This window comes from Trachypithecus francoisi, unplaced genomic scaffold (genome assembly GCF_009764315.1).
Source record: "Trachypithecus francoisi isolate TF-2019V2 unplaced genomic scaffold, Tfra_2.0 Lachesis_group2, whole genome shotgun sequence".
In the NCBI taxonomy this organism is placed as follows: domain Eukaryota; kingdom Metazoa; phylum Chordata; class Mammalia; order Primates; family Cercopithecidae; genus Trachypithecus; species Trachypithecus francoisi.
In genome coordinates, this window is record NW_022681465.1 from 156,304,569 (window position 1) to 156,310,865 (window position 6,297).

The window sequence follows — 6,297 nt, forward strand, 5'->3', positions numbered from 1 at the left end:
TCAGCTTAAGGAGATTTTGGGCTGAGGCAATGGGGTTTTCTAAATATACAATCATGTCATCTGCAAACAGGGACAATTTGACTTCTTCTTTTCCTAACTGGATACCCTTGATTTCTTTCTCTTGCCTGATTGCCCTAGCCAGAACTTCCAACACTATGTTGAATAGGAGTGGTGAGAGAGGGCATCCCTGTCTTGTGCCAGTTTTCAAAGGGAATTTTTCCAGTTTTTGCCCATTCAGTATGATATTGGCTGTGGGTTTGTCATAAATAGCTCTTATTATTTTGAGGTACGTTCCATCAATACCGAATTTATTGAGTGTTTTTAGCATGAAGGGCTGTTGGATTTTGTCAAAAGCCTTTTCTGCATCTATTGAGATAATCATGTGGTTCTTGTGGTTCTTGTCTTTGGTTCTGTTTATATGCTGGATTATGTTTATTGATTTGCGAATGTTGAACCAGCCTTGCATCCCAGGGATGAAGCCCACTTGATCATGGTGGATAAGCTTTTTGATGTGCTGCTGAATCTGGTTTGCCAGTATTTTATTGAGGATTTTTGCATCGATGTTCATCAGGGATATTAGTCTAAAATTTTCTTTTTTTGTTGTGTCTCTGCCAGGCTTTGGTATCAGGATGATGTTGGCCTCATAAAATGAGTTAGGGAGGATTCCCTCTTTTTCTATTGATTGGAATCGTTTCAGAAGGAATGGTACCAGCTCCTCCTTTTACCTCTGGTAGAATTCAGCTGTGAATCCATCTGGTCCTGGACTTTTTTTGGTTGATAGGCTGTTAATTATTGCCTCAATTTCAGAGCCTGCTATTGGTCTATTCAGGGATTCAACTTCTTCCTGGTTTAGTCTTGGAAGAGCATAAGTGTCCAGGAAATTATCCATTTCTTCTAGATTTTCTAGTTGACTTGCGTAGAGGTGTTTATAGTATTCTCTGATGGTAGTTTGTATTTCTGTGGGGTCAGTGGTGATATCCCCTTTATCATTTTTTATTGCGTCTATTTGATTCTTCTCTCTTTTCTTCTTTATTAGTCTTGCTAGCGGTCTGTCAATTTTGTTGATCTTTTCAAAAAAACAACTCCTGGATTCATTGATTTTTTGGAGGGTTTTTTGTGTCTCTATCTCCTTCAGTTCTGCTCTGATCTTGGTTATTTCTTGCCTTCTGCTAGCTTTTGAATGTGTTTGCTTTTGCTTCTCCAGTTCTTTTAATTGTGATGTTAGAGTGTCAATTTTAGATCTTTCCAGCTTTCTCTTGTGGGCATTTAGTGCTATAAATTTCCCTCTACACACTGCTTTAAATGTGTCCCAGAGATTCTGGTATGTTGTATCTTTGTTCTCATTGGTTTCAAAGAACATCTTTATTTCTGCCTTCATTTCGTTATGTACCCAGTAGTCATTCAGGAGCAGGTTGTTCAGTTTCCATGTAGTTGAGCGGTTTTGATTGAGTTTCTTAGTCCTGAGTTCTAGTTTGATTGCACTGTGGTCTGAGAGACAGTTTGTTACAATTTCTGTTCTTGTACATTTGCTGAGGAGTGCTTTACTTCCAATTATGTGGTCAATTTTGGAATAAGTGTGATGTGGTGCTGAGAAGAATGTATATTCTGTTGATTTGGGGTGGAGAGTTCTATAGATGTCTATTAGGTCCGCTTGGTGCAGAGATGAGTTCAATTCCTGGATATCCTTGTTAACTTTCTGTCTCGTTGATCTGTCTAATGTTGACAGTGGAGTGTTGAAGTCTCCCATTATTATTGTATGGGAGTCTAAGTCTCTTTGTAAGTCTCTAAGGACTTGCTTTATGAATTTGGGTGCTCCTGCATTGGGTGCATATATATTTAGGATAGTTAGCTCTTCCTGTTGAATTGATCCCTTTACCATTATGTAATGGCCTTCTTTGTCTCTTTTGATCTTTGATGGTTTAAAGTCTATTTTATCAGAAACTAGGATTTCAACCCCTGCTGTTTTTTGTTCTCCATTTGCTTGGTAGATCTTCCTCCATCCCTTTATTTTGAGCCTATGTATGTCTCTGCATGTGAGATGGGTCTCCTGAATACAGCAGACTGATGGGTCTTGACTTTTTATCCAGTTTGCCAGTCTGTGTCTTTTAATTGGAGCATTTAGTCCATTTACATTTAAGGTTAATATTGTTATGTGTGAACTTGATCCTGCCATTATGATATCAACTGGTTATTTTGCTCGTTAGTTGATGCAGTTTCTTCCTAGCCTTGATGGTCTTTACATTTTGGCATGTTTTTGCAATGGCTGGTACGGGTTGTTCCTTTCCATGTTTAGGGCTTCCTTCAGGGTCTCTTGTAAGGCAGGCCTGGTGGTGACAAAATCTCTAAGCATTTGCTTATCTGTAAATGATTTTATTTATCCTTCACTTATGAAACTTAGTTTGGCTGGATATGAAATTCTGGGTTTAAAATTCTTTTCTTTAAGAATGTTGAATATTGGCCCCCACTCTCTTCTGGCTTGTAGAGTTTCTGCCAAGAGGTCTGCTGTTAGTCTGATGGGCTTCTCTTTGTGGGTAACCCGACCTTTCTCTCTGGCTGCCCTTAAGATTTTTTCCTTCATTTCAACTTTGGTGAATCTGGCAATTATGTGTCTTGGAGTTGCTCTTCTGGAGGAGTGTCTTTGTGGTGTTCTCTGGATTTCCTGAATTTGAATGTTGGCCTGCCCTACTAGGTTGGGGAAGTTCTCCTGGGTGATATCCTGAAGAGTGTTTTCCAACTTGGTTCCATTTTCCCCCTCACTTTCAGGCACCCCAATCAGACGTAGATTTGGTCTTTTTACATAATCCCATACTTCTTGCAGGCTTTGTTCATTTCTTTCTCTTCTTTTTTCTTTAGATTTCTCTTCTTGCTTCATTTCATTCATTTGATCCTCAATCACTGATACTCTTTCTTCCAGTCATTGAGTCGGTTACTGAAGCTTGTGGATTTGGCACGTATTTCTCGTGTCATGGTTTTCATCTCTATCAGTTCGTTTATGACCTTCTCTGCATTAATTATTCTAGCTATCAATTCTTCCACTCTTTTTTCAAGATTTTTAGTTTCTTTGCGCTGGGTACATAATTCCTCCTTTAGCTCTGTGAAGTTTGATGGACTGACGCCTTCTTCTCTCATCTCGTCAAAGTCATTCTCTGACCAGCTTTGATCCATTGCTGGCGATGAGCTGCGCTCCTTTGCAGGGGGAGATGCGCTCTTATTTTTTGAATTTCCAGCTTTTCTGCCCTGCCTCTTCCCCATCTTTGTGGTTTTATCTGCCTCTGGTCTTTGATGATGGTGACGTACTGATGGGGTTTTGGTATAGGTGTTCTTCCTGTTTGATAGTTTTCCTTCTAATAGTCAGGACCTTCAGCTGTACGTCTGTTGGAGATTGCTTGAGGTCCACTCCAGACTCTGTTTGCCTGGGTATCAGCAGCAGAGGTTGCAGAAGATAGAATATTGCTGCACAGCGAGTGTACCTGTCTGATTCTTACTTTGGAAGCTTCCTCTCAGGGGTGTACTCCACCCTGTGAGGTGTGGGGTGTTAGACTGCCCCTAGTGGGGGATGTCTCCCAGTTAGGCTACTCAGGGGTCAGGGACCCACTTGAGCAGGCAGTCTGTCTGTTCTCAGATCTCAACCTCCGTGTTGGGAGATCCACTGCTCTCTTCAAAGCTGTCAGACAGAGTCGTTTGCGTCTGCACAGGTTTCTGCTGCTTTTTTTGTTGTTGTTGTTTAGCTGTGCCCTGTCCCCAGAGGTGGAGTCTACAGAGACAGGTAGGTTTCCTTGAGCTGCTGTGAGTTCCACCCAGTTCAAGCTTCCCAGCAGCTTTGTTTACCTACTTAAGCCTCAGCAATGCCGGGTGCCCCTCCCCCAGCCTCGCTGCTGCCTTGTGGTTAGATCGCAGACTGCTGTGCTAGCAATGAGGGAGGCTCCGTGGCTGTGGGACCCTCCCGGCCAGGTGTGGGTGTAATCTCCTGGTGTGCCCGTTTGCTTAAAGCGCAGTATTGGGGTGGGAGTTATCCAATTTTCCAGGTGTTGTGTGTCTCAGTTCCCCTGGCTAGGAAAAGGGATTCCCTTCCCCCTTGAGCTTCCCAGGTGAGGCAATGCCTCGCCCCGCTTTAGCTCTCGCTGGTCGGGCTGCAGCAGCTGACCAGCACCAATTGTCCGGCACTCCCTAGTGAGATGACCCCAGTACCTCAGTTGAAAATGCAGAAATCACCGGTCTTCTGTGTCACTCGTGCTGGGAGCTGGAGACTGGAGCTGTTCCTATTCAGCCATCTTGCTCCGCGCCTCCCCCTTTCTTGCCTCTTATTTATTTATCTGCCTCTTTTCTAGCCTAGAACTCATGGTCAAGCTTGCTAAACCTGTGCTTTAGCAACCTTGATATCTCCTTGTGCTCTGGCTCCTGGGCAGCCAAATGCTGGAGGAGAGGGCACTGGGAAGCCAGGCTGCTTGGCAATTCTTTTGACCAGTTGCCATTCATCAGCTGCAGTGACCAGCCCAAACATGTTTAACCTCAAGCTCACAATCCTTTGCTCGCCATCTTCACACCTTCTGCTTACCTCATCTCAGGAGACTGGGGCTATTCCACATGAGCTCCCCAACATATCTCATCTCCACTTTAAATTGTTTCTTGATCTTCATTCATTCTTCACCCGTGTCCCAAACCACTCCCTCACCTTTACACATCACCTCCTCAGATGAGGCTCAATCATTGGGTCCTCTGACTCTCCCGTTTGAAGTGTCTCACAAAGGAGAGCGCTGTCTTTGCTTTCAGGCATGCTGTGCTTTAGGTGAATGTGAAACATATAAGGGAAAAATCTCTGTTATACACATTCAGCCCCGGAGCTCCTGTGATTCCCAGAGAGTGGGTATTAGAAGTGATCCCAAAGAGGCCGCCCCTGGAGAAAGGAGAATGGCTATAGATGACAGCCTCCCAGGAGTCAAGGTCAGTCATCACTTAACTTGTCTGAGCTTCAGTTTTGGCACAAGCAAAGAGCAAGAACAAATGAGGCAGTAAGTTCAGAAGTAAAAAGGTGCTTTGTTCTCTTTAAAGGAAGCACACTGAGGAATGAAGTCCCGTGAACTGCTAACTGGAAGATTTACATGCAATCCTTCTACCTTTGGCAAGGCAAATATTTTGATTTTTTTAAACAACAAACATTTGGGAAGAAAGGAAGAGCTGGAACTTTTGACAATGAAAAAATGTTCCAAAATATTTGGTACTGAGCAACAAAAACACTCAGCCTTTTAATAGGTGATTTGTGTTTCAAAAACCATGGGTTAAAAAAAAAAAAATCTGTCTTCCAGCTAACATGGCTTTTAAATGATCCATTGAAACAGGCTTTGCTATTAGTTATTGAAAATGTGGAGACCTAAGTTAGCCTGAGTTTCTCTCCCTTGTGGGAGTCTCTCTACTTGCTCCCGCATACCACCCACTCTTCGCTTTTCTCTGGTAGCCCTTCTGTTTCTGTATGGTTTGTCCCTGAAAAAATAAAGGCACATGCAGAGTGCTCACAAAATGTAAAACATGCTAATAAATGTGGGAATTAGAGCTGTTTCCCTGGCTCCATCCTTTCATTATGTCTTATTTTTCCTGTAACTCCTCATTGAAAGCTTTAAACAGGCCATATGGAAAAAGTTTTCAATGAGATTGTAATTAGGTATATAAAGCTTTCATAAATTAAACCAACAAGAAGACATTTTTTTGAAATCCCATGAAGGCACTCACAGCGACAGGCTCCCATGGCATGCCAAGCTCTGCTCCTGTTCTAGTTCAACTCCTGAAGTCAAAGGACACAGTCAAATTCTTGCTCCTGAACCAAAAACACTAGGATGGTTTGTTTGATGGTCAGCTCTCTGTGTCAACTTGACTCTGCCATGGTACCTAGATATTTGGTCAAACGACAGTGTAAATGTCACTGTGAAGGTATTTATAAGACGAGATTAACATTTAAATCAGTAGACTTTGAATGAAGCAGATTACCCTTCATGATGTGAGTAGGCCTCATCCCATCAGTTGTAGGCAATGAGAGAAAAAAGATGGGAGGCCCCCAAGAAAGAGGGAATTCTTCCTCTAGACTGCCTTTAGATTCCAAGATGCAACATCAACTCTTTCATGAGTCTCCTAGCCTGCCACCTGCCCTGCAGAGTTTGGGCTTGCCAGCTCCCACCATTGCATGAGCCAATTCCTTAACATAACTGTATTTATCTACCTACCTATCTACACATATGTATAGCCTCTATTAGTTTTGTTTCTCTAGGGAACCCTAATACAGATGGGTGCTCTTTTGTTAATTGCAAG